Source organism: Phodopus roborovskii, unplaced genomic scaffold, assembly GCF_943737965.1.
Source record: "Phodopus roborovskii unplaced genomic scaffold, PHOROB, whole genome shotgun sequence".
NCBI lineage: Eukaryota > Metazoa > Chordata > Mammalia > Rodentia > Cricetidae > Phodopus > Phodopus roborovskii.
The window spans coordinates 96561-121006 of NW_026125020.1; the positions used below are offsets into that span (position 1 = coordinate 96561).

At 44.5% G+C, this 24446-nt stretch overlaps 1 pseudogene; it reads right to left on the reverse strand.

Moving 5' to 3' along the window:
• The window catches only part of LOC127218885 (zinc finger CCCH domain-containing protein 15-like), a 35963-nt pseudogene that overhangs the window by 10850 nt on the left and 667 nt on the right, over positions 1-24446 (reverse strand).

Consider the following 24446-nt stretch of genomic DNA (forward strand, 5'->3'; position numbering starts at 1 on the left):
ATATGAAGTCATAGACAGAGACTGTGGTGATGCCATCAGGGGCCAAGAACCTGCAACTCATGATCCTCCATGCTGGGATTAGTAATACTCTCCCCCCGCCAATAGTTTGGTGTTGCTGAGAGTCTTTTTTTTGTATCCTCACTAGTAACCTCCAGAGAAGAGAGCAAACAATGATAGGAGTTGGAAATCCTGGATGTACTGGGGTGACAGGTCATGAGTGAGTATTGAGGTGTTTTCTCTTCTCACACTGGGGAGTTTCACAGTGGTGTGTGTGTGTGTGTTTTCTGAGTCAGGCACTTGAGATAGGGACCTGCCCCCTCAGCGGTTTTAAACCTCTGTCAAAAAGAAAAAGAATAAAAGGGTGGCTCAACAAGATGGCTTAGCAGATAAATCCTCTGACCTCCACACTTGCAGTATCTTGCACATGGGCATACACACGACTGGGGAGAGCATGACACAGGACATACAAAAGCATGCAGGGCATGATGGTTCACACCTGTAATCCTAACAGGTTGCAGAAGAAGTGAATCTCTGTGAGTTCAAGGTCAGTCTAGTCTACATATTGAGTTCCAGGCCAGCTGGGGCTACACAGTGAGACTTTGCCTCAAAAGCAAAACAAAACAAGCAGACAAACAAAAATGGGCAAGGCTGGAAGAGATGACAAATGGTTAAGAGTGCTTGTTGTTCTCACAGAGGACCCAAGTTATGTTCCCAGCATCCACAAGGCAGCTCACAATTCTCTCTAACTGCAGTTCTGGGAATCTGACATCTGATCCTTTCAGACACAAGAAGCATACATGACATATACATGTAGACAAACAAGCACATATATAAGCTAAAAATGAATACATGTTTTTATGAATACATATTTTTTTTAAAAAACACAAAGGTTAGGCATACTATGGATAGAATCATTGGTCTGGGTTTTGAGCAACTTCACGGAAACCCCTTCAGACCCTTTCTTAATCTGAAATAGGAACCTATGTTGGCTGCAGCTTTCCTGTGGAGGTCAACCAAGCTGCCCTTCCCCAAACAGCCTGCAGGGAAGTCAGAGAGCTGAGGTGCCTAGAGAGCACCCGGCGGCACGGGCCAGCAGGGGGTGCAGTAGCCTTTGGCAACAAGAGAACCCTGGGTATCTGGGCCAGCTGAGAGCCAGGGGCAGCTGCTGAGAGGTTGGGGACACAAACTAGAATCACTCCCCCATTTTACAGAGGAGTCCTGGTCCTAAAGAGCAAGAAAGGAGAAAAGGGCTGTCCCAGGGTGACTCAACATCTCAGACCTCCCCTGCACCAGCATTCCTGCTGGGAACTCTGCAAACCAAGGGAAGGGACAAGGTGGGTTGAGCACCACCTGCTTTGTATAGAGGGTGGCAGCCACATGTGGTACCTTCCTTCCAGGCTATCACATCTTTGTTGATGTTTTCAAGGCAGGGTTTCTCTGTATAGCCCAGGTTATCTGGAACTAGCTCTGTAAACTAGGCTGGCCTTGAGCTCAGATCTGCCTGCTAGATCTGCCTGTCTCTGTTTGAAGGGTATTACTATGTAGCCCCAGCTGTCCTGGAGATAGCTATGTAGACAGGCTGACCTCAAAATCAAGAGATCTGCCTTCAAGTGCTGGGATTAAGGGCATGCACCACCATAGCCAGCTCAGGCTAAGGCATCTTGCATCCCATCTTGAACTTTTTGCAAGTTAGGTTCTCCTTCCTTCCCTCCCTCCCTCCCTCCCTCCCTCCTTCACTCCCTTCCTCCTTCTCTCTCTGTGCATGTACATACATGCATGTATGTATGAAGGCCAGAGGCTGACACTGGATATCTTTTTCAATCTCTTATCACCTTTGTTTTTAATACAGTGTCTCTCACTGGGTCCTGGAGCTCATGGATTAGACAAGACAGAGAGCCCCAGAGATCATCATGCCTCCACCTCAACATCATTGGGATTACAGGTGCATCCCACCGTGCCCCACTTCTTACATTGTGCTGGGACTGAATTCAGCGCCCTGTGCTTGAAATAGCAAGCATTTTACCAAATGAACCATTGATGCAGCCCCATTCTGCATTTTGTAAGCAAGGTCCCTGAGCAGTAGCAAGCAGGAGCTCTCTGGACTCTTGCACCCCAGTATTCTCTGAGGGCTGGCAACTGCAATGCAGGTACAAGGGTCTGGACATGTCATCTGGCCTGTTGTCAGCTTCAACCAACATAGTTTAGAGCTGAATGTGGAGGAGGGGATGCCTGCCTTGTGACCAGGGCTTGGCACTTTGGCTCTATGAGCCTCTTCTGCACACAGGGAGTCTGAACCCAACTCTGTAGAAGCAGAAACAGCAGCCTCATGTGACCCAATTTCACCACACAGAGGCTCTTCTGTCCTTAGGCAGACTCATATAGAACCTGGGTGCTAACTGCTAACAGGCAATGCCAGGGCTCCCACCCCAATTGATTGATCTTGTATTTGGAATAGAGTGACCCCCACAAGCAGAAGATTGCCAAACAATTCACCTTGCTCAGCTAGGCAACTGAGCTCACCAGCCTCACCAATGAGTTTCTGACACAGCAAACACCCTTAGTATTACAGGATGAAGAGGACATCTTCCTCCCACCCTCCACCACCCATCCTCCACCGCTAGACTGACTTGAGTCAACAGGAGGCAACCCACAATGAGGAACACTTAGACAGTATCCTGGAAGCAGTCATCAGGACTGTGAAGAGAGCAAAGACCAGAAGAATCCAATGCACTGTCAGCCTAGAGGAGCCCAGAGAAACAGGGCAAATAAATGTAACTCAGATGCCGGCTGTGGCTCAGAGGAGAGCATGTGCAGAGTATACAAGCATTTGAGTTTGATCCCCAGTACCTCAAAAATAAGGAAATAAGCTAAAAATGTCTTCAGAGGGGTTGGGGAGATGGCTCAACTCATAGAAGCACTTGTCACACAAGCCTGACGGCCTGAGTCTGATCTCTGTAACCCATGTAAAAACCTGATTAGTAGCTGCACTCCTGGATTGGAATGGGAGGCAGAGACAGAAGAATGAGTCACTGTGCTTGCAACCAGCCCCATGCAACTCCAGCATCAAAGGGATTTGCGCCCTCTTCTGGAACCACACACACACACACACACACACACACACACACACACACACACACACACACACGGTGGGTTGAGATGCCATCTATTCCCCCCTCTAGTCATAAACACCAAGGCAGACACTCTTGTAACAAAGACAGGCTCCCTTACAGAAATCACACTCCACAAAGCTAGGACAACTGTAGAAGCAGGAGGGGGCCAAAGTGGGTGGCTGCAGGAAGCCTGTCTGCTCAGATGCCTCTGGCCTCTCCCTGTGGATTCCTTCCCATGGGAGGTAGTGCAGGGTCCCTGTGGAATAAGGGTCATATCTCTTATGACCAGACAAACAACATGGACAGCTGGCTGCTACAGGGATCTCCAGCGCCTTGGAGATGAGTTTGAGTTCTTCTGGCCTTGGTGGTAGAAGGGAAGTAGGAGAGCTGGCCAGAGGGACACTGCTGAGGCCCAGCCCAGTGTCTCCTGCAGAGACCCTAGCAGGTAACTGTTTCTACATCCTAGCATTGTTGATGTTATAGAAGACAGTGATATTCAGGATACTGCACAAAACTGTGCTAGATCCACTGACTTCCCAACTGGGATGTGAACTTAGGACTATAGTGAAAGTTCATCTAACTCATTGAGGGAGGACACAGGCTGGCACACCTCAGCAAGCTGCTTCTCCAGGGCCCAATAAAGAGCTGTTGGGAATCGCAGCTGCTTCTCTGGGAACAAAATACAGGAAGCAGGGCATACCTAGCCAATGAGCTCCTCAGATTCCTTGTATGTCTCAACCAACCGAGAAATCGGGAGATGTTGGAGTTGGGGTTCCAGATCCTTTAGCCCTAGAGAATATGGGCGGGGGGGGGGAAGAGATGGATAAAGATTAAGTGTGGTCCTCTAGATGGTTGACAGAGACCTGAGCTCTCCTTGGAGATCTGGAGTGCCAGGTGTTGGGGGAAGTGGGACATAATGGCAGGTGGGGTACCTGGGGACAAGAGGATGACCGGTTTTCTGGTACTATTTTCAGTTTTGAAACTTGGCAGACCTGGAAAGCTAACTAAGCTGATGGGTGATGCTTAGATTTTTGGTCACCTTGACACAAGCTAGAGTCATCTGGGGGGAGAGATCCCACAATTAAGAACACGCCTTCATCAAATGACCTGTAGGCAAGAATGTGGGGACATTTTCCTGCTTAATGGCTGATGGTGGTCCCAGCCCACTGATGGTGGTCCTGGACTGTGTCTAAAAGCAGGCGGAGCAAGCTGTGAGGCACAGGTCAGTAAAGCAATGTTCCTCCATAACCTCTGCTTCAGATCTCCAACATCTGTGGTCCTAATGCTGGGAAGGCAGAGACAGGGAGAATCCCCCGGCTTTCTGTGAGCCCCAGGTTCAGTGGGAGACCCTGTCTCAAAACTATAGTGGAGAGCTATCAGAGCAAGTTATTATGTAGTTATTATAGCAAGACACAGATCTCAGCTTCTGGTCTCTGTGTGCTCACAACTGGAGCGAAACCACAAAGTCCTAAACAACTGCAAAATTCTCATGTCAAATCAGACACAGTTAATTGCTATCTTAGCACCCAGTCTGTCAGTTTGAGACCTTTGGGAGTAGGTGTAACTTGTAAAATCTACATAATCCCCTTTCCATGACTGTGACATGGAAACAGTCTTGCTCACTCTGTGGGCCTTGTGGTCTGCCACCATGTCAAGCTTATGTATAGGAAGCCATCACTCAACAGGAGTTAAAAAGAAAATGGACTATCCACCCGTGGAGCAGTAGATAAACTTGAATATCATTCAGCCATAAAAAAGGAGGAAGAACTGTCATATGCTACTGCATTGCTTCCAGAGAAGGGTGGCTGGCACCAAGAACCCCACATCCCACACCCTTCTATTCCTCTCATGAGAAATTTCAGGGGCTGTCAAGATAGCTCAGGGTTAAGGGAGCCTGCTGCCAAGCCTACATACAACCTGTTTCATTCCCAGATACCACATGGTAGGAGAGAACCAACTCCGACAAGTTATCCTCTGTGTTCTACATACATATATACTATGGCATGTACATATATGTGCATGTATGTACATGTGTACAGGCACACACACACACACACACACTAAACAAATGCAGTAAGAAAGGTGGCTCCAATGAAACAGTAGTGATTTCAAAACTGTGAGGACTTGGGAGGTTGGGGGGAAATGAAGGGATGAAGATACCAGCATTTGTAAGCATTGGCTTTTGTTTTTGTTTGTTTGTTTGAGGCAGGGTGATACAATCAGTTTTTCCACCACCAGCCTGGTCCCACAGCTGCGCCAGCCCCTAATAACACACAGCGAGACACTGTATTAGATATAAAGCTGTTGGCCTGTTACTAGTGTTTCTAAGTGTTTTCACATGGTCTCTGCTTACCTGAGAAAGGGTCACGACCTCTTACTCCTCTTGGTCCTACATTTTGACTCTCAAAGTACATCTCCCAGAATCCTCCTTGTCTCCTAGTTCTGCCTATCTTGTCTTCCTATTTGCCAACAGTGCTTTATTCATTAACCAACAAGAGAAACATATTTACAGAATGACATCTCCTTTTTTCTGTAGAAAGTAAAAAGAAGGGTTTTAACTTTAACATAGTAAAATTACATATAACAAAGCAGTTATTAAGCAAGAACTATAATTATAATATTTAGTCTATTAACATTATCAAGATTTAAGGAAATTATTTCATCATCTATCCTACCTTTGTGAGTTTAAAGTTTTATATATGATTTATCTTTTATCTTAACTAAGGAAAATATAACCACAACTATTTTTAACTATCTTTAACTCCATCAAAGGCCACAGAAGGATAGTATATAAACTCTAGAAATGACAGAGACATCTTACTACCTGTTCAGTCACCTGAAGTTCTTTTGTAATGTTTTATCTTTAGCTTATAGATCATAATGTGTCTGGCAGACTTTTCAGCAAAGTAGGAAATTCATGAAGCAGGAACCATACAGCAATGTTCATTTTGTTTTAGCAGTTACTTTTCTGTGAGTCCTGCATGTCCAGTTTATATAGCATAAAGTCAAACAGTCCAGACAAGAACAGTATCTTGCCCAAATGGCTAGTCTTGCCATATTGGGAGTAAACTCCATAATGAGTTTCTTCAATGTCCATCTTCCTTTTGTGAGGGTGGTGTTGCCAGGAGCAGTTGTGTCTTACTGTTAAGAAAAACCATAAACCATTTTAAATGGCATATTCTGTAGGTCTTTGAAAGGTTTGAAGAATGTCTATCCAATTGAAATATATCTCTATATATCTAGAAAACCTAACCAACCTAATTATAAGCTTTGACTATCATAGGTAACTACCTATAATCTGTACTAAATTATACATTACATTTTTAAATGAGCTACATAAACACAATACCTAAATAAGAAGAAAAATATACATATCATAAAATTGATAAATTTGTATAAATAAATGAAAATCTATTCTAAAACAAAGTATTTATTTTATGCCATAATCCCTTTTACTTTTAAAAGAGATTGGTTGTGATTATTAACTATTTATAACCAACTCCATTTAAATGAAAACAAATATTTGTAGACAGTATTTGGGAATTTGGGAGTCGTTGTTTTAAAACATTTTTGTGGTAGGGGGCGCTGTTATGGCAATCTTAAGAAGATGTAGAAATCTTGGCTGTAGTGGTCTGTAAGGTTGTCTTGTCCCAATTGTTTTGAATGTTGGATCATTTGGGACACTGTTTTAGGGGTCTTGTTTGATTAAACCATGTTAGTTTGGAAGGAATCTACAACTTTTTATTTTCTGTGGAAAGAAAAATACAATATTTTTCCCAGTAACCTGTCCTTAGACTTAAATTTTGAAGTTAAAGCATTTTTAAAGTATATAAATTGGATTAATTTAGTAGCATTTTTTAACAGTTGTTGCTATTTCCTTAGTATTCAAATAATACAAAGACAACACAATATTATATAGTATTTAGACTAAGTGTACTTTTTATCTTTACGTGTCTTTTTATTACTCTATTTTTTAAATTTTTATTTTTTTATTTATCAAGACAAGGTTTTTTGGTGTAAGAAGCCTTGTTTGTCTCTTTTTTTTGTTTGTTTGTTTCTAAAATCCCTTTTTAAGCTTTTGTTAAGTTTTAAGTGAAAGTTTTTGGGCCCCACGTTGGGCACCATATTGTTCTGATCAGTTTTCCCACTGCCAGCCTGGTCCCACAGCTGCATCAGCCCCAAATAACACACAGAGACACTGTATTAGATATAAAGCTGTTGGCCTGTTACTAGCATTTCTTATTGGCTAGCTCTGTCTTAAATATTAACCCATTTCTATCTAAGTATTTCTGCATGGTCTGGGCTTACTGGATAAAGGATCAGGACCTCTTACTCCTCTTGGTCTTACATTTTGACTCTTCTTGTCTCCTAGTCCTGCCTATCTTGTCTTCCTATTTGCCAGCAGTGCTTTATTCATTAACCAATAAGAGAAACATATTTACAGAATGACATCTCCAATCAGCAGGGTTTCTTCATGTAGCCCTGGCTGTCCTGGAACTAGCTCTGTAGACCAGGCTGGTCTTGAACTCAGAGATCACCTGCTTCTGCCTCCTGAGTTCTGGGATTAAAGGCATGTACTACCACCACCAGGTTGAATATTGATTTTTTTTTTACAAGTGATAATAAAATGTCTAAAATTGCTCCTGGAAATGGTCATGATTATCTACGCACAGACTAAAAGCTGTGGAATGACCCACCTTGCATGATAAACTGCACTGTGTGAATCTTATCTTAATTGATATCTTTTTAAAAATTTTTCCTAATCTTGTTTGATAAGAAAAAATATTCAAGTGGCAGCCCCAAGATCAAGTTCAGCTCTGTCCAGCTTCCTATAAAGCTAAGGTAAAGGGATCTTCTTTTTTGGGCCTCAGTTACCCATCAGGTGCCACAGAGGTTGACTCTGGGATACCCCAAGGGTATACTAGCTACCAGCTTTAGACTTTCCTTGACAGATGTCTACATTGTTTGATCATATCACCTACTCAAAGAGACCCAGTAAGATTTTGGCTAAGGTGCCCATCAGGTTGCAAACCTAATGTCTGCAAAACTGTACGGGTCCAGGGCAAAGATAGGAGGGACTCCTTGAATCCAGCAAAGCCACATGAGGTTAGCTTGTAATGACTGACCTATGGGTGGGATGCAGTTTGCTGCCTGTTTACTGTAATGCGTCGGTGAAATCCATCTCAGCTCACAGAGGGGTTGGGTTGGAGTCAGGTGGCCTGGGCAGCCTACCTGTGGCATGTCTTGAGGGATGTAGAGCCATCTGCTTGTATGGTAGTGGTTAGGACTTGAAACTATACTCGAGAAGCCCAAGGCTTAGTACTAGCACAAGGCAGGCTCACAAGGATGCTGCCATTGCTCCCCAGTATTACTGAACCACTGCTTCCTGCTATGTTCTGACAGGGCTTCAGCCTGGGGGCCATTTTATTCTCAGATGAAGTTTACAATGTCTGTAGGCATTTTTGGTGGTCTGTCATTAGATTTTGGGTGTCATTAGCATTCAGTGGGTGGGAGTCAAGATTACACATCCTATTGTGCACCAGCCAGCCATGACATCAAAAAGGGCAATGCTGAGAGACAATGCTAAGATCATTGTGGAAGGTTACGTCACACTGTCCTAGAGATGTGAGTACATCACGACCTTGGTTTAGTAGGCTTGAGACAGTTACAGCAATTGTAGGTCCCCGTGAGTAGCCCTCTGCAAACTTCTGCATGACTCTTTATTCCCACTCCATCACTCTGTTGTGTTAACAGTTCCCTCCAAGCCTGAAACATTCCTGTAAGGAGTAGGATTTCCCCCCCCCCCCCCACCCCCGCCACCGGTCTGGTCCCGCCGCGCCAGCCCCCAAATAACGCACAGAGACTCTGTATTTGATATAATGCTGTTGGCCAGGTACTAGTTTCTTATAGGCTAGCTCTGTCTTAATTATTAACCCATTTCTGTTAATCTAATATTTCCACGTGGTCTCATTTTCCCCGGGAGTGGACCCAGACCTCTGTTCTCTCCAGTCTCTCCATCTTGACTCCTTCTTACTACTTCCTGTTTCCTCCTTGTCTCCTAGTCCCTCATATCTTCCTTTCTTATTGGCTAACAGTGTTTTATTCATAAGCCAGTATGAGAAACATATTTACAGAATGACATTTCCCATTACATTCCATCCTTCAAAAGAGCTTCAGGAAGTCTCTGAAACTCATCAGCTCCACTAGACCCTTACCAGCCAGAGTAAGCAATATAAACTGAGTTCCCTCAAGAGCAGAGCCAAGCCACAAAGACTCTGAGACCAAACCAACTGCCTGGAAGAACAGGTTTCAACCAGCTGAGGCACCTGAAGGATACTCTCCAGCCTGTTGAGCTGCCTGTTCAATGTTCCCCAGCATTGTGAGGAATCTCTCACCCGTATTCCTGTAAGTAATCCCAATAAAATTCATTGGCATACAGTTTGTGAGGGTTCTGTTCCCCCCCTGTAGTGTTATTTTGTTTATGATCTAATAAAGCCTGCCTGAAGTTCAGAGTGCAAAGCTAGCCACAACCATAGAGGCCAGGCAGTGGTGGTACCCACCTTTATTCCAGCACTCAGGAGACAGCACCAGATGAATCTCTGTGAGTTCAAGGCCATCCTGAGCTACATGAGAGTGAATTAGTCTAAAAGGAACAGAGCTTACACATTTAAACCCATCACTAGGGAGGTGGAGACAGGAGTGATATTGCTGGGCATAGAGAGGAATATAAGGCAGGACAAGACAGGAACTCATGGCAGTCTAGGCAGTCTGAAGAGTAGTGCAGTTTGGAGATGCAAGCAAAGGACATAGTCAACCCTTTGGTCTGAGCATTGGTAGAGGTGAGAACTCTCTAGTGGCTGGCTGCTTTGCTTATCTGATCTTCATCTTGAACCCCAATACTGTCTCAGTGTTTTTATTATTAGTGCTACACATTGGTGCCCAACTTTAAGGTATAAATTCCTGAAAAAGCCATTTGCCTGTGGCTTTGCAGCCAACTGTCTCAGGCTGGAGCTGCAAAGGGGCTCCCACCAGAGTCACTAGGTTTTCTTTTCTTTTTTCCCCAAGCCACTGAGCAAGTTTGGAATTTTCCTGTTGTAGCCTCTCTATACAGTCTCCAGCTGACACACAAACTCCAGAAGCACCTGGGCTGCAAATGCCATAGGACTTGCCTGCCTTAGACTGGCTGGCTCTGCCTTTAGGCTGCTCTGCCACACGTGTTTTTCCATACAAGTCTGTGTGTGGTTTTTTCAGACAGCCAGCTCTCTCTTTCTCCTTCTCTTCTCCCAACTCACAGTGGGTTGTGGGCTTTTGCTACAGTCCCTCTCCTCAGGCTGCCACTTTCAACTCACAGCCATATGCTAGTTCTCCAATCAGATGTGCTGTGCCTCACAGTGTCTGCAGATTTGGTAAGACAACTGGGAATTCTTAAAGGAAGGAATTAGGTAAAAGAGAAGAGGTTTTTTTTTTTCTGCATTAAAAAAATGGGAAACAACATAAAATGAAAAGGTGGGGATTCCTTCCAGACTAATGTGGTTTGATCACACCAGACCACCTGAAACAGAGTACAAGCTGATCCTACATTCAAAACAGCTGGACAAAACAGCCCTACAGACTACAGGCAGGATATCTGAATCTTCTTCGAATCCCCCATGACAGCGCCTCTTACCAGCAGGGAGTAGTTTGGAAAGAGCGACGCCCAAATTCCCAAATATTGTGTATAAATGTTTGTTTTCATTTAATTGGACTTTGTTATATAAAATAAAATAAAATAATAAAAAAATGGGAAACAATATTACAATGGAGAGAGTTAGGTCTGTGTATGATTTAAAATTAGAACAATTAAATGAAGGGATAATAAGCTTAACTGGGATTGACATACTGTTAATTATCATTTTGATAATTTTGTTGTCTGTTGATATTTCTTGGTTAATCTCTAAAATGGTTGGTTGATATGAGTGCCAAGATGCAGGCCTTAGAAAAACTTATTAAAGCAGATCATAGAGAGATTCAAGCCCGACAAAAGAATTTAAAGGAGAACCAATTTCAGCATTGCATTATAAGGTTAGTGAGGAACAGCCTAAGGTTTTCAAACCACCAACCTTAATTTATCTAATAACCTTACAGAAATTGCCAGATGATAGAGCTTTAAGAGCTGATTGGACTCCTGTGCCAATGTTAGATGTAAGAAGATTCAAGGAAGCAACAGTCTCATATGGCATGCATTCACCATTGTGAAACAGATGTTAAACTCATGGTCAGCTTGTAATAGAATTATCCCTAAAGACTGGATAGATGTGCTTAAAGCTGTTTTAGAGCCTGTTCCACTACAATGGAGAACCTGGTTCAGAGAAGAGGCTAAGACCATTGGATAATTGTGTAGAGCTGGGGTATGGAAATCTCTGAAGGTCAACTTTTTGGAGAAGGAGATTATGATACTATAGAAAGGCAATCTCTATATGATGACCATGCCCTGGCTTTATACCATGCAGCAGCTTTGAATGCTTGGGACAGAATTGGAGAAATAGGAAAGAAAAAATTGTGTCTTTTACTAAAGTTATTTGGGGTACAAAGGAATCCTTTATATCCATTTCTTATAAAGATTGACACTAACAGTAAATAGAATGGTACTAGATGTACCAAATAATTGGTACTAGATGTACCAATTATTACCAAATAATAATTGGATCTCTGATTTTTGAAAATGCTAATTCTCAATGCAAAAGGATAATTAGTCCATTAGAGGAAAGATCAGCACCTTTGGAGGAATGGGTCCAAGATACAATCAATATTGAATATCATGGCCATGATAATGCATGGATAGGAGAGGGGATTTCCAGAAGTTTGAAGAAAAATAGAAATGTTACATGTTTCAAATGTGGCAAACAAGGTAACTTTAAAAGAGATTGCAAACAGGGCATTCCTAGAAACAATGTTTTTTTCTAAGCATAACCAAAATATAATGCCCTCCCCTTCTGGATTATACAGAAGGCTCGGCAAAGACAGGCATTGGACTAATGAATGTAGATCAACAAGAGATATTCAAGGTAACCCTTTGGGGTGTGTGTGTGTGTGTGTGTGTGTGTGTGTGTGTGTGTGTGTGTGTGTGTGAACTCCTTGAGGAGCCTTGAGGAGGCCCCCATGCCACATTCAGTTCAGTGGTTTCCTGTCATCGGAGGGGGAAACTCCTTCCCAGAACAATTAAAGAATCTAATGCCTATGGTAAAAAAAAAAAAAAAAAATCATACTACTCTGGATAATAGAACAGCTGTAGAGGAGAGAACAAAAAATTCAGGGGAAACCATAAAGCAAAATTGATAAAGGTTAGATTAAGAACCTCCCCAAAGTTAGTTTTGGGGAAGGGTTTTGTTTTTGTCTTTTTGAAAAAATAAGATCAAAAATCTTGAGGAATTTAAGATCTTTGGACAAAGGTCTTAAAGAAGAAAGGAGAACTACCCAGAAAAAATTACCAAGAGAAGGGATAATCTGACCTAATGCGATCTCTGGTCTCCAAAAAGATGATGGAACCCCAAAACAACAATTCCATCAGGACTATGATAACTCCACTAAGCTGAATAACACAAACTAAAGATCAGCTTTGGACTACAAACTTCTCAGACTACTCTAGCCAGGATTTGAGACAAGCCTTGCACTTGACCATTACACAGAGTCTGGACAACAAATGATACAGCTACCTCTCCTAGGGCTTGACAATTAACCCATATTTTTCTTTTCAGGATACCCTACAGATGCTGCCATCCTCAGACAGCAGGGAAGTAACTTTAAGAGTATGACTCCCACATTCCCAAGAGGTGGTGTGGATGGTTTTTAGTCATTCAATAGGTTATGATATTTGTCATTATTTAGGGAGATTGGTTACAAATTGTTATTGGAAATGGTCAGGAAAAAAAGCTAAACAAGGGAGATTAGATTCAGGGTTCTTGTTTTGAAAAGGAGAAAGTGAGATACAGGTATGATAGGATAAAGGGGTAGATTATTGAATCTACTCTGAAAAGAAAAAAGGGAGGATATAGATATGATGAGATTAAAAGGTAGATTATTGAATTGACTTCTAAAAAGCAACTACTAGTTTTAAATATTTGACATTGGATTGGACTTTTGTATATTGTATTCAAATTTTGTATACGGACACAAATTTGAGATTAATTTTATTAAAACCTACTGTACATAGGTTTCTAATCTTGTTCAAACTATTGTACCTATTCAGATCATTTAACAATGTAAGGCAAATTTATAGTCCACTAAATAGGAAAATAAGGAAATGCAGATTAGTAATTAGTCACTTATTACAACCAAATTTTACAAGATCAAACAGATGTATTTTAGATCAAACACTTCAGAGATCTATAAAATATGGTATTTAAGATGTTTTAATAACATAAGTTTCTTTTTTTTTAATAACAATGAGACATGTCTGCTCCTGGCAGTACCAATCTACTTCAGAGAAGATGATGGGCATTGAAGAGTCTCCACATGGAGTTTACTTTCTTTGTAGCAAAAGTAAGTCTCTGGGCAAGAAAGTGCCCTTGCCTCAACTGCTGTCAGTATGCTGTCTAAATGGGACAAACAGGACACAAAAGAGAGTGACTGCAAAACTTTGCCAAGACAAGAGGGGACAGTTCTTCAAAAATCTTGCTTCACAAAAAGTCTGTCAGTTATGCTGGGCCTATAAGACAAAGATGGATGCCCCAATGTTGCAGAGGAATCTTGGGTGACTGTCTAGGCAGCCAGTTGTTTCTGTCATTTCTCACATTTTTTGGAAGTCACTTGCTCACTGGCCCTGCTCACTCAGTTAATACTATTACCTTCTTGGGGATCTGAGGGAGTTGAAGGCTAGATAGTTATAGTTTCCCTTATTTACCAGATGCAGAAAAGAAACTAGAAAGGTATAAAGTGTATAATGATATAAAAAATTAGTTTTGTATGGTAATGCAAGTTATGATAGAAAGTAAATTAGGTACAAGACTTTGAACTCATCAAGATAGGATAGATAATGGAGTATTTTCTCTGAATTTGTCAAATTCAAATGGACTAAACATTGCTGATGTACTTATTGCCTATATATATTGTATATAGTTATTGTACTTGTTGTATGTATAGTTTTTCTTATATTTGTTATAGCTTTCTTTTTTATTTTAGACAAAAAAGGGGAAATGTTGTGATACTTTGTAATTTAACAAATAAAGTTTGCCTGAAGACCGGAATGCAGATGTAAGCCACAAGTTAGCCACAAACCTAAGCCACTAGTTAGCCACACATATAAGCCACTAGTTAACCACAGAAGACAAGCAGTGGTGACCACACCTTTAATCCCAGCACTTGGGAGGCAGAGGTGGATGAATGTATGTGATCTGGGTATATGTGTAGGTCAGAAGACAACCTCAGGAGTCATTCCTTGGGTGCCATTTCCTTAGGTATTTTGAACATGTACCTCACTGGCCTGTTGCTCGTTTTATCAACTAACTGGACATTGAACCCAAGACCTTCCCTGTCTCTGCCTTGTCATAAACATGCCCCACAGGGTAGCTTTCTTTTCTTACTTGTGTTCTAGGAATTGAACTCAGGTCCACATGCTTGTGTGACCAACATTTTACTAAGCCCGTTTTTGTTTATTTTTTGAGACAGGATCTCATGTAGCCCATGATGCTGGCCCCAAAACTCACAAGGATGATCTTTAGCTCCTGGTCTTTTGTCCTTACCTCCTGAGAGGTAGGATGACAGGCACATGTTACCATGCCCAGCCTTTAAAAAACAAAACAAAAAAACCTCTCTCTCTCTTCTCTCTCTCTCTCTCTCTCTCTCTCTCTCTGTGTGTGTGTGTGTGTGTACACATGAGTACAATTAGTTACTCCCATAGACCAGAAGAAGGTGTCAGATTCCCTGGAGCTTGAGTTATGGGCAGTTTTGGGAACCAAATTCAGGTCCTCGGCAGGACCTTAACTGCTCTTAACTGCTGAGCCAACTTTCAGCCCTGCATATGAGCCTCTACTGGAGTTTACATACGGCTGTTGGTAAACAGCCTCACACATGTCTGGTGTTCATGCTACTATTTGTAGCAGATGTCAGCATTTGCTGTGTGTCAAACAAGTGCTTTCCAAGGATCAGGTCAGCCTTCACAGCAACACTGGTGCCCAAGACAAATACTCATCCTGTACAATTAGCCTGATTGCCTGGAGCTGAGCCCAACTATATAAAATGTAGCACTCATCTCCCAGTTATCCATGGAGCCTCTTCCCAAGTGACCAGTCTCAAGAGAGGCAACTGGTACTGTAAGAGTTACTTCCTAACAAGATAGTGAGAAGTCAGCCTGAGTCACCTGTGAGACTAAGTAACCCCCCTTCAATTGCTACAAAAGATTAGCACATTGCCTCAAGATCCTACCTCCTGAAGCTACTGGTGACTGTTATTGCACCAAAATATGTATAATAAACTCTTCCATATTTTTGGGCCTTTTTGATAATTTATTTGCATCACTGGCTTGTTGTCAATCTTCCAAGCTTGGCAAGTACCATTATTTCAGTTTGCAGATGAAGAAACTGAGGCACAGAGAGGTTGAGTAACTAGCCTAATGCTGCAGAGTACAGATTTGAACTGACTTACTGCCTTCCTATGCAGAGGCCCTGTGTGACTTATGTCCATTCTCTCTAGGAACATGGCCCATATCACCTCTCTGAGGGATGTGTGCATGGGGCAGGAATCCCCATGCTTATATGGTCAAGAATGTAGAGGCTTAATCAGGGCTCCTGTGTTTGTGTCCACATATCCATGATTCTCTCTCTCTCTCTCTCTTTCTCTCTCTCTCTCTTTCTCTCCCTCTCTCTGTGTGTGTGTGTGTGAGAGAGAGAGAGAGAGAGAGAGAAAGAGAGAGAGAGGGAGAGATAGAGAGAGAGAGAGAGAGTCCATCCGCCCCTGTGTGGGTAGTACACTGAGGATAGGTCAGGGCTTTCTTTGTCCTCTGTTCAATGGCAGAGAGCTGCAGAGGGATCACGTAATGGCAGCCTGGGTGGCTCTTGGCAGCTCAACTCAGACCTCCTTAGGGTGGCTTTTGTTTCCGTTACTAGGGGTCTAGAATGGGCAGGCCTGTGGAATTCTAGGCATCTGTCCTTTCAAGGGGGAGGAAACCCAGAGAAAACTTGAAAATGTGGCTCAGCCTGAGGGCTATGTGTAGTTAGCTTTCCATTCTCAGAGTAAGTGGGGCTGGTGGTGTTTTCAGAGCCCACATGGATCTGTGGGCCTGGAGCCTGGCTCAGTGGGGCTTCCTTCAGACCAAGCCAAGGGTCCCTCCCACACAGCAGGGCTCCCAGGCCAGCAGATCCCACACAGCCACTGGCAACAAGTAGTGCTGGCCCGGGGCATCAGGCACCTCAGCACTTGGATGCTGAGGGAGCTGGGAGCAGCTTCCTTCTCTGTGAAGTAGGGGACATCATGCCACTGCTCTCCCCAGCCTCTTGCATGCTCTATGGTGAAGAGTTAACCTGGAGAGGGGACTGCTTAACCCTGCTCTCAACTGTCCCAGCTGTACAGTGCCCTTCTATTCTGGTAGCTGGAGATGACTTGAATTTGGATAGGGTATTGTCTGGTGGATAGAATGCTTGTCTAGCAAGTGGGAAGCTCTGGTTGGACCCTGCCACCACATAAATCAGTGCTCTGGAGGTAGTGGCAGGAGAGGGATCAGAAGTTCATGGTCAAATCTGAGCAGGGTCTGCAGGAGACTGTGTGGAAACAAAACAAAAAACAGCTTTTGCAGAAGTAATCAAACTAGGGCCAGCTCCCTTTTTGACATGTCTCACTATGCAGCTCTCATTGGCTTCAGACTTAGGGCCTCCTGTCTCTGCTTCCTGAGTGCTGGGATTGCTGCATGCACCACCACACCCTGCTACATTGTGGTTGTGCTAAGCTAGTGGTTCTTAAACTGTGGTTCGAGACCCCTTTGGGGGAGGTCAAATGACCCTTTCACAGGGATCACCAGAGACCATAGGGAAAACACAGATATTTACATTGTAATTCGTAACAGTAGCCAAATTACAGTTATGAAATAGCAAAGAAAATAATTTTACGGTTGGGGAGATCCACCACGACAAGAACTGTTTTAAAGGGTCACAGCTTTAGGAAGGTTGAGAACTGCTTCTCTTAGGCATCCCACACTGATCATTTACCATAGCAGCCTTAGGACAATTACAGCACTGTAGCTATCCCCCCTTTATGAAACAGGGTTTCACAGTGTGTCTCTGAATGCTGGGATTAAAGGGCTGCGCCACCTCTGTCTGGCCCCCAAGGTCATTCTAGAGCAGGAAATTCCTGTGTATTGGGTGATCTCTTGGTATTCAGCACAAACCATCCTGTATCCTAGCTTGTCAAATAGACCACACCACCCTGTACCCAGGCCTCTTGTGATATAATCATCAGCCAGGTTATTTGTTTTCTGCAGCCTTCAGTTCAAATTCTAATTCTACTATGTGCTATGTGCTAGAGCCCTGCCCATGTTAAAGTCAAGTTTCCACAAATGTAAGAAAGGGACAATGTCTTATTTAGAGTTTACTGTTGTGATAAACACCCAGACCAAAAGCAACTTGGGGAGAAAAAGGTTTAGTTCATCTTATGCTTACACATCCCACTTCATCACTGAAGGAAGTCAGGGCAGGAACTCAAATCAGGAACCTGGAAGCAGAGGCCATCAGTGAACACTGTTGATTGGCTTGCTCTTTGTGGCTGGCTTAGCTTGCTTTTTTATACAACTCAGAACCATCTGACTGGGGGGGGGGACACCCCTCTATCCACTCTGTGGGATTGACCCATCCACATCAATCATTAATCAGCAAATGCTCCAGCCACAGGACAATCTGGTGAGAGTCCCTCTTCCTAAAGAACTCTCATTTGTGTCAAGTTGACAAAAAACTAACCAGCGCAGAGAGTAACATCAAAAAAATATTTGGACAGTACACTGCCAAGCTGGGCTTAAAGAGAAATGGCTGCTAGGAACCCAACTGTTACTTCTTCGGTCTGGAGCAGAAGTAGGTGCCAGATCTTCATAACCCCAAGCCTAAGGGCTTTCTGGAAGAGCTTGCCATCTCAGTGAGGGTGTGTTGGTGGGAGCAGATGAGCACAGCAAAGCCCTGCACAAGATGGGGAGACATGGAGTAAAAAGGAAGAGCCCACTAGAGGTGCTTGGGTCCAGAAACGCTTTCTTAGGTCAGAGGAGGTCTGAGGCCAAGAGAGAAGGAACAGGAGAAGATAGGAGAAGGCATTCTAGACTGTAAGAACAGTAGCTACAAAGGACCAGTACAGGTGTGGTCTGTTTGACAAGCAGGAGACAGAATGGTTTGTGCTGGGGACCAAGAGGTCTCTACAGGGCAGGGATTCCTTGCTCTAGAACATGAACTTGGGTCTGAGGGCACCATTGGGAGGTGCTGGTGGTACAGTTGCCATTTGAGACAGAATTTCAAGTAGCCCAGACTGTTATCGAACTCCCAGTGTGTATCTGGGATAACCTTGAGCTTCTGATCCTCTCCCTTTACTTCACAAGTATGTGGTTTGAAGCATATTCATATTAGCACCCCCAATTAATGAGTTATTCTTTAATCAGCACCCCACTTGGGGTGTTTTCCATCCCTTGGCTTGCAGGTGAGAAGAGAAGTAGGGCCAGGACTCTCCAACTGGGAGAGCCTGGCATCAGAGGCTTGTGTCTGGATGACATTTGCCTGATGCTGACCTCCCTGCTTCTGGAATCCCATAGTCCTGGAAAGCAGAGCCAAGAATTGGCTTACATGGAAGCCTGTCAGGCTCTGTGGATGCTGGGATAGACCAAGAAGAGACCTCACCCTCCTGCAGAACTACTAACTGAGGGTTGGAATTTCCCCTGGGGCCCAGGCCTGTTATACCTGAAGACAGGTAAAGCCGGAAACATTCAGGTGCTTCCTGCATAGGCTCTGGGCAAAAAACCATTTACCCCACATTCCTTGCCCTGAGCCATACCTCCTGCCCCAGCTCCAGAAGCAGGTAGCCCAGAGGCAGTATTAGGACCCACCTCTGTGTGCCCCAAAGCATGGCCACACAGGCACTCATTTCTCAGCCTTATTTGCACCCTTCTTGACCAGAAAATTCCTGGAAGCAGGTGAGCAGGCAGAGGGGAGGAGGAATAGTCAATAGTCAGCTTACCTAGGCTCCCTCGCTTCTCATACTTCTGGCCCTGAACCCTTCCTCCAGTGGATGGCTGGACAAAGTCTCTTGCAGATCCAACCTGGAATCAGATCAAGTGAGATCCTCCTGGGCTGGCCCCCACTGAGTTCCTGGCTCCCACCCTCATGTTCCCTTGAGAACCAGCATAAAATGACATCTGTCTGATGTCCCCAGCCTTGTGTTTTATTAAGCGTTCTCAGAGGCCTCCAGAAACTGTCCCTTCTTGTCTGATTTCAGGTTTTCTGGGGCTTTGATGGGAGCCCAGTCTTGATGGGAAGGGGAAGGCCAACGTCTGCCTGTTCTTTGGTACCAGAACTTCCCGTAGAAGTCCTGTTGGCCCTTCTGTACAGTATGGGCATCTCCAGTCTCTATTCAGCCTAGACTGGGTGTTTTTGTTTTTGTTTGTTTGTTTGTTTTTGTCAGCTTGACACCACCTACAGGCATTTGAGAAGAGGGAACCTCAGCAGAGAAAATGCTTCTGCTTCCACAGGCTGAAGGGCAGGCAAGACTGTAGGATCATCTATCACTGATGCGAAGGCAGTGCATCCCTGGGCGGGTGGTCCTGAAATGTACAAGAAAGCAGGTTGAGCAAGTGAGGAGAGCAGAAGCCAGTACACAGCATTCCTCCATAGCTTCTGCTCCCTTTGCTGTGAAACCAAAATAGGATCTGTATTGTTGTACATTGTCATTAAGGCTCCATAACTTACAAGAGTAAGTTTCTGTTTCCTAAGCCAAATGTACCCTGAAAACCACGTTTTCAACCAATTCTGAATTTGTAACCCCGTGATATAGGCCCATCCCTTTTCCCTTATGAAATGTGTCTTCCCAGATGCCTTGATGACTCCCTTTCAAAGATGTGTTCTTGTTATCTACCCCCAGGCAGCCTTGAACCCTAAGTCTGCCCCATGTAACAGCCAATTGTCTTGACAGCTGTTTCTATGAACCCTAACCCTTCCCCATAAAAGGAAACTCAAAAGCCAGTGAGGGGCTGCTCTCTGAAATCCCAACCCAGGGGGGAGGCAATTGTCTGACCAGACAAGTGCGCACTTCTGGATACAGCTTGCTCTAATCAGATAGCCGTGGAAATGGTTTTTCTCCTCAAGTCTACCATTGCCACCTTGAATCCCTGCTTCCATCACTAACTAACCATGACATGGAAGTGTAACCCAGATAAGCTCTTTCCTTCCCAGTTTGCTTTTGGTTATAGTGTTCCATTATAACAATGGAAATTTAACTAAGACAACAAGCAAGATGTGTTCTGGAAGCTTTAAATCCACTGCTGTGCTGGAGATGTAGCTGGCAGGAGAACATTTGCTTGGCATACACACAAAGCCCTAGCCCTGTGTTCCATCCCCAGTACCACATAAACTAGGCATGATGACACACATGCAACTCTAGTAAATGAGACATGGAGACAGGATGAATAGAAGTTCAAGGTCATCCTTGACTACATAGAGTTTGAAGTCAGTCTGGGCTACATGAGGCCTTGTCTCAAAACAAAGTAAAATAAAACAGAGAGAAACTAAAAACGTAACTCAGCTCCTGAGGCTGGGAGCTGAGTCTAGGGCGGGCAGAGTGTGGAAGTCCTGGGAAGGCTCTGAGTGTGCCAGCATTTGGCCCCTCCCTACTGCTTGGGGCTGACATGGGTTCTCAGGCAAGATGACCTGGCTGGGAAACCAGCAGGCGCTACTTTTATCTGCTGATTCATCCCAGAAGAATGGGAAACATTCTCAGCAGCTGTGTTAGCTTTGGGCTGGTGAAGAACCAACATGCTTGTGTCTTGTGTGAAAACACAATGTATCTTGTATATCATGGGGAGTTGGCGTGGGCTATCTTGTCATGACTGGATCCAGGGTTCCGGCAGCAACAGTAAAACCTGTACTTCCAAACCCTGTCTAAAAAAAAAAAAAAAAAAAAAAAAAAAAAAAAACAAATCAAAATAAAAACAAACAATAAAAATCTGTGCTTCCTCAAGGGGCCTGTCTCACTTGCTGGGTGAGTGTGTTCTTTTACATTCAAGATAGCCTCCTACTGGCCTAGGGGAGAATGTCCTTGATCAGGGGCTCAGGTGAGAAGAGACTCAGGGTCCAGTCTCACCAGTGGGATTTGGATCCCATGCCCTTGGATTAGGTGATCCAGAAAGCCATGCCAGCATCAGCCAGCTGTGGCTGCATGGAGAGTGAAGGCCATGCCATCATCAGACATAGCTGCATTCAGGGTGTGACTGGAGAGCCTGGGTTGCATATTTTGAATTAAAAATAGGGCTAAAGATTTGGCTGTGATTAACAAGCAACTATTACCATTAAAGTGCTTTACCAGGACAACTGATGGTGGTCTGCTGAAGCTGGGAAATAGCTGTGACTAAGAGGAGACCAGCATCATTGAGAGGAAATGTGGGTCATGTTTCATCAGAGTTAGCACACACAAGTGGGTTCTAGAGGAGACCAAGGCTGTACCTCTTGCTGGCAGCTGAACTTGGCAGTGTAAGAGTCACCCAGGTGCTGTTGGTTTTGAAGGCATGAAGGGATCATGGAGGGCAGCCGAGGCTTGGCACTGTGTGGCATGCCTAGAGCTCTTGAAGAGGTCCCAGGGAGGCTACTGTGAAAGTTCAGCCTGGTTGCAGCAAGTGATCCTGGGTTGGGCCCAGGAAGAAAAACACTTCATTTCATAGCTAAGGCCAGGTTTCCAGGAGGGCAGAGGTGGGCGGCTTCTAAGTGGTCAAGGCCTGTTCCCTAGAAGATGGTCTCAAATCTTAATTTCACCTGTCTGGAAAAGTCATTTCTCTCCCAAATGCCAAGAAACCAGTTCACACCATTTGTGGGGAGAATTCTCCATCTGGGACTGTCCTCTGTTGTCCTTGTCTCAGAAACTACTGTGGACTTGATTAGGAACCTGGTAGCTGGGGGCAGTCTCGAGTTTAAATCCCACCTCTGCCCTAAAGACCTGTGGAGCCCTGGGCTTGTTCATCAGACTCTCTGTGCCTGTGGTTTTTATATGAAAAAGGAGGAGGGGGGACTCTGAGATTTCCTGCCTCCTGTGACCATTGCAAGGATGCAGTGAGGCTCTCGGAGCTAAGTGACCTGTGTGTATGTTGAGGCTGAGTTCCAGCTTGGCCAACTCACAGCTCTGGGCTCACTATCCTTGGCGGGCAAGGAGCTTGTTGAGTGAATGAATGTGTGAATGAATGGATGGATTCATGAACAGTTAGAAGGGAAGGCTGATGCCGTCTCTGCACCGGTGAGGACTCCCTTCTACAAGGGGCAGCTTGGGGCTTCTGTCCCAGACTCAGTTCTGGGTGACAGGCTGTGACACACTATTGTGGTGCCTGGTTGCTGTGACCTCCAAAGACTTGTACTGCTCCTGTTTCTCCTTGTCAGCTCTGACTGGGCACCATACAAGGACAATTTGGAAATGCAATGTGCTATATGATGCAGTATGGCACAGCTCACCCAGTAGTCTGCCCCCCTTCCTGGTCCTTTTGTCCACAGCTGGGCTGCTGTGCCCCTTGGCTTTCCCTCTGCTTCTCATCTGCTACAGCTTTGTTCTTTGAATGCTGCTCTCAGTGTGCATGTGCAGAGGGTCACAGTGGGACCCAGACTCATTTATTTTGAGCTGGGTTTTGACACAGGATATTCCTATTATCCCAGGCTGGTCCTTGATTCATGATTCTCCTGCTTCTTTTTCTAAGGGCTGGAATTACAGGTCCATGGGATCCTGACCGGCTGGAACGGAGCTGCTGCCTCTACCACTGCCCCTTCCCCCTCCCCTCCTACCCTCCTTTCTTCTCCTCTATTCCTCTCCATCCTCTCTCCTCCTCTTCCCCTCCTTCCTCACTCTCACTTCCTCTTTTCCATTCCCTAGCTTCTTCCTCTTCCTTCTTCTGAGGCAGGGATCTCCTGTGGCCCAGATCACTTTAGAATTCACTATGTAGCCATGAAAGACCTTGAACCAAGTACCAAGTATTTGGTAACAGATGTGCACTGCCATGCCTGGTTTATACAGTGCAGGGATTACAGATGTCCACCACCATGCCTGGTTTATACAGTGCAGGGATTACAGATGTGCACCACCATGCCTGGTTTATACAGTGCAGGGATTACAGATGTGCACCGCCATGCCTGGTTTATACAGTGCAGGGATTACAGATGTCCACCGCCACACATGGTTTATACAGTGCAGGGATTACAGATGTGCACCACCATGCCTGGTTTATACAGTGCAGGGATTACAGATGTGCACCGCCATGCCTGGTTTATACAGTGCAGGGATTACAGATGTGCACCGCCATGCCTGGTTTATAAAATGCTGGGATTAAGCCTTGGGTATTATTCATGCCTGACAAGCACTCTACCCATGGCCATACCCATATTTCTTTTGGTTTTCTGAGGCAGGAAACAGCCTTCCTGTTACTTAAACTGGCTTTGAACTGACAGCAACCCTCCTGCTTTGGCTTCCTGAGTGCTCAGATGATCAATGTGTACCACCACTGGCTGCTTCAGGCTCATCTGCAGTGTCTCAAGCATGGGTTCTATTCCATAGAGTTTGCATGTGGGTCACTAAACCAGCTTGGGTGTGAGGAAATTGATGCTGGCCTTGATGGGAAGGGTTGCCAAATACTGTTGTCATGTTTTTCAATCTGTCACATTTTCCTTCCTTAGGAAAGACCCTGTCATATGTGGGGCAGTTGTGTAAGTAAATGTTAAGTGGCAGTGAATGTAGAGGAACTCTGGGTAAGTACTGTGTACAACCTGCCATGTGGGTCCCTGTTCTCAAATGCTGCACTGTAGTGGCAATCTTTTGTTCATATTATTGTTGTTGTTATTATTATTGGTTTTCAAGATAAGGTCTTACTGTGTAGCTCTGGCTGTCCTGGAACTCACTCTGTAGACCTGGTTGGCCTTGAACTCAGAGATCTGCCTGCCTCTGCCTCCTGGTGCTGGAATTAAAGGCCTATGGCACCACCATCCAGTTGCAATCTGTTATTTTTGAATGTCCAGCATCCTTTCTGGGACTATAGCTACCTGTGTCCCCCTGCATTATAGTGGGTTGACCCTTTCAAATTCAAGAGAGGCATGTGATCAGGAATTTGGTCCCTGTCACTGTAGAGAATATAGGCCCACGGCCCACATAGGACCAATATGA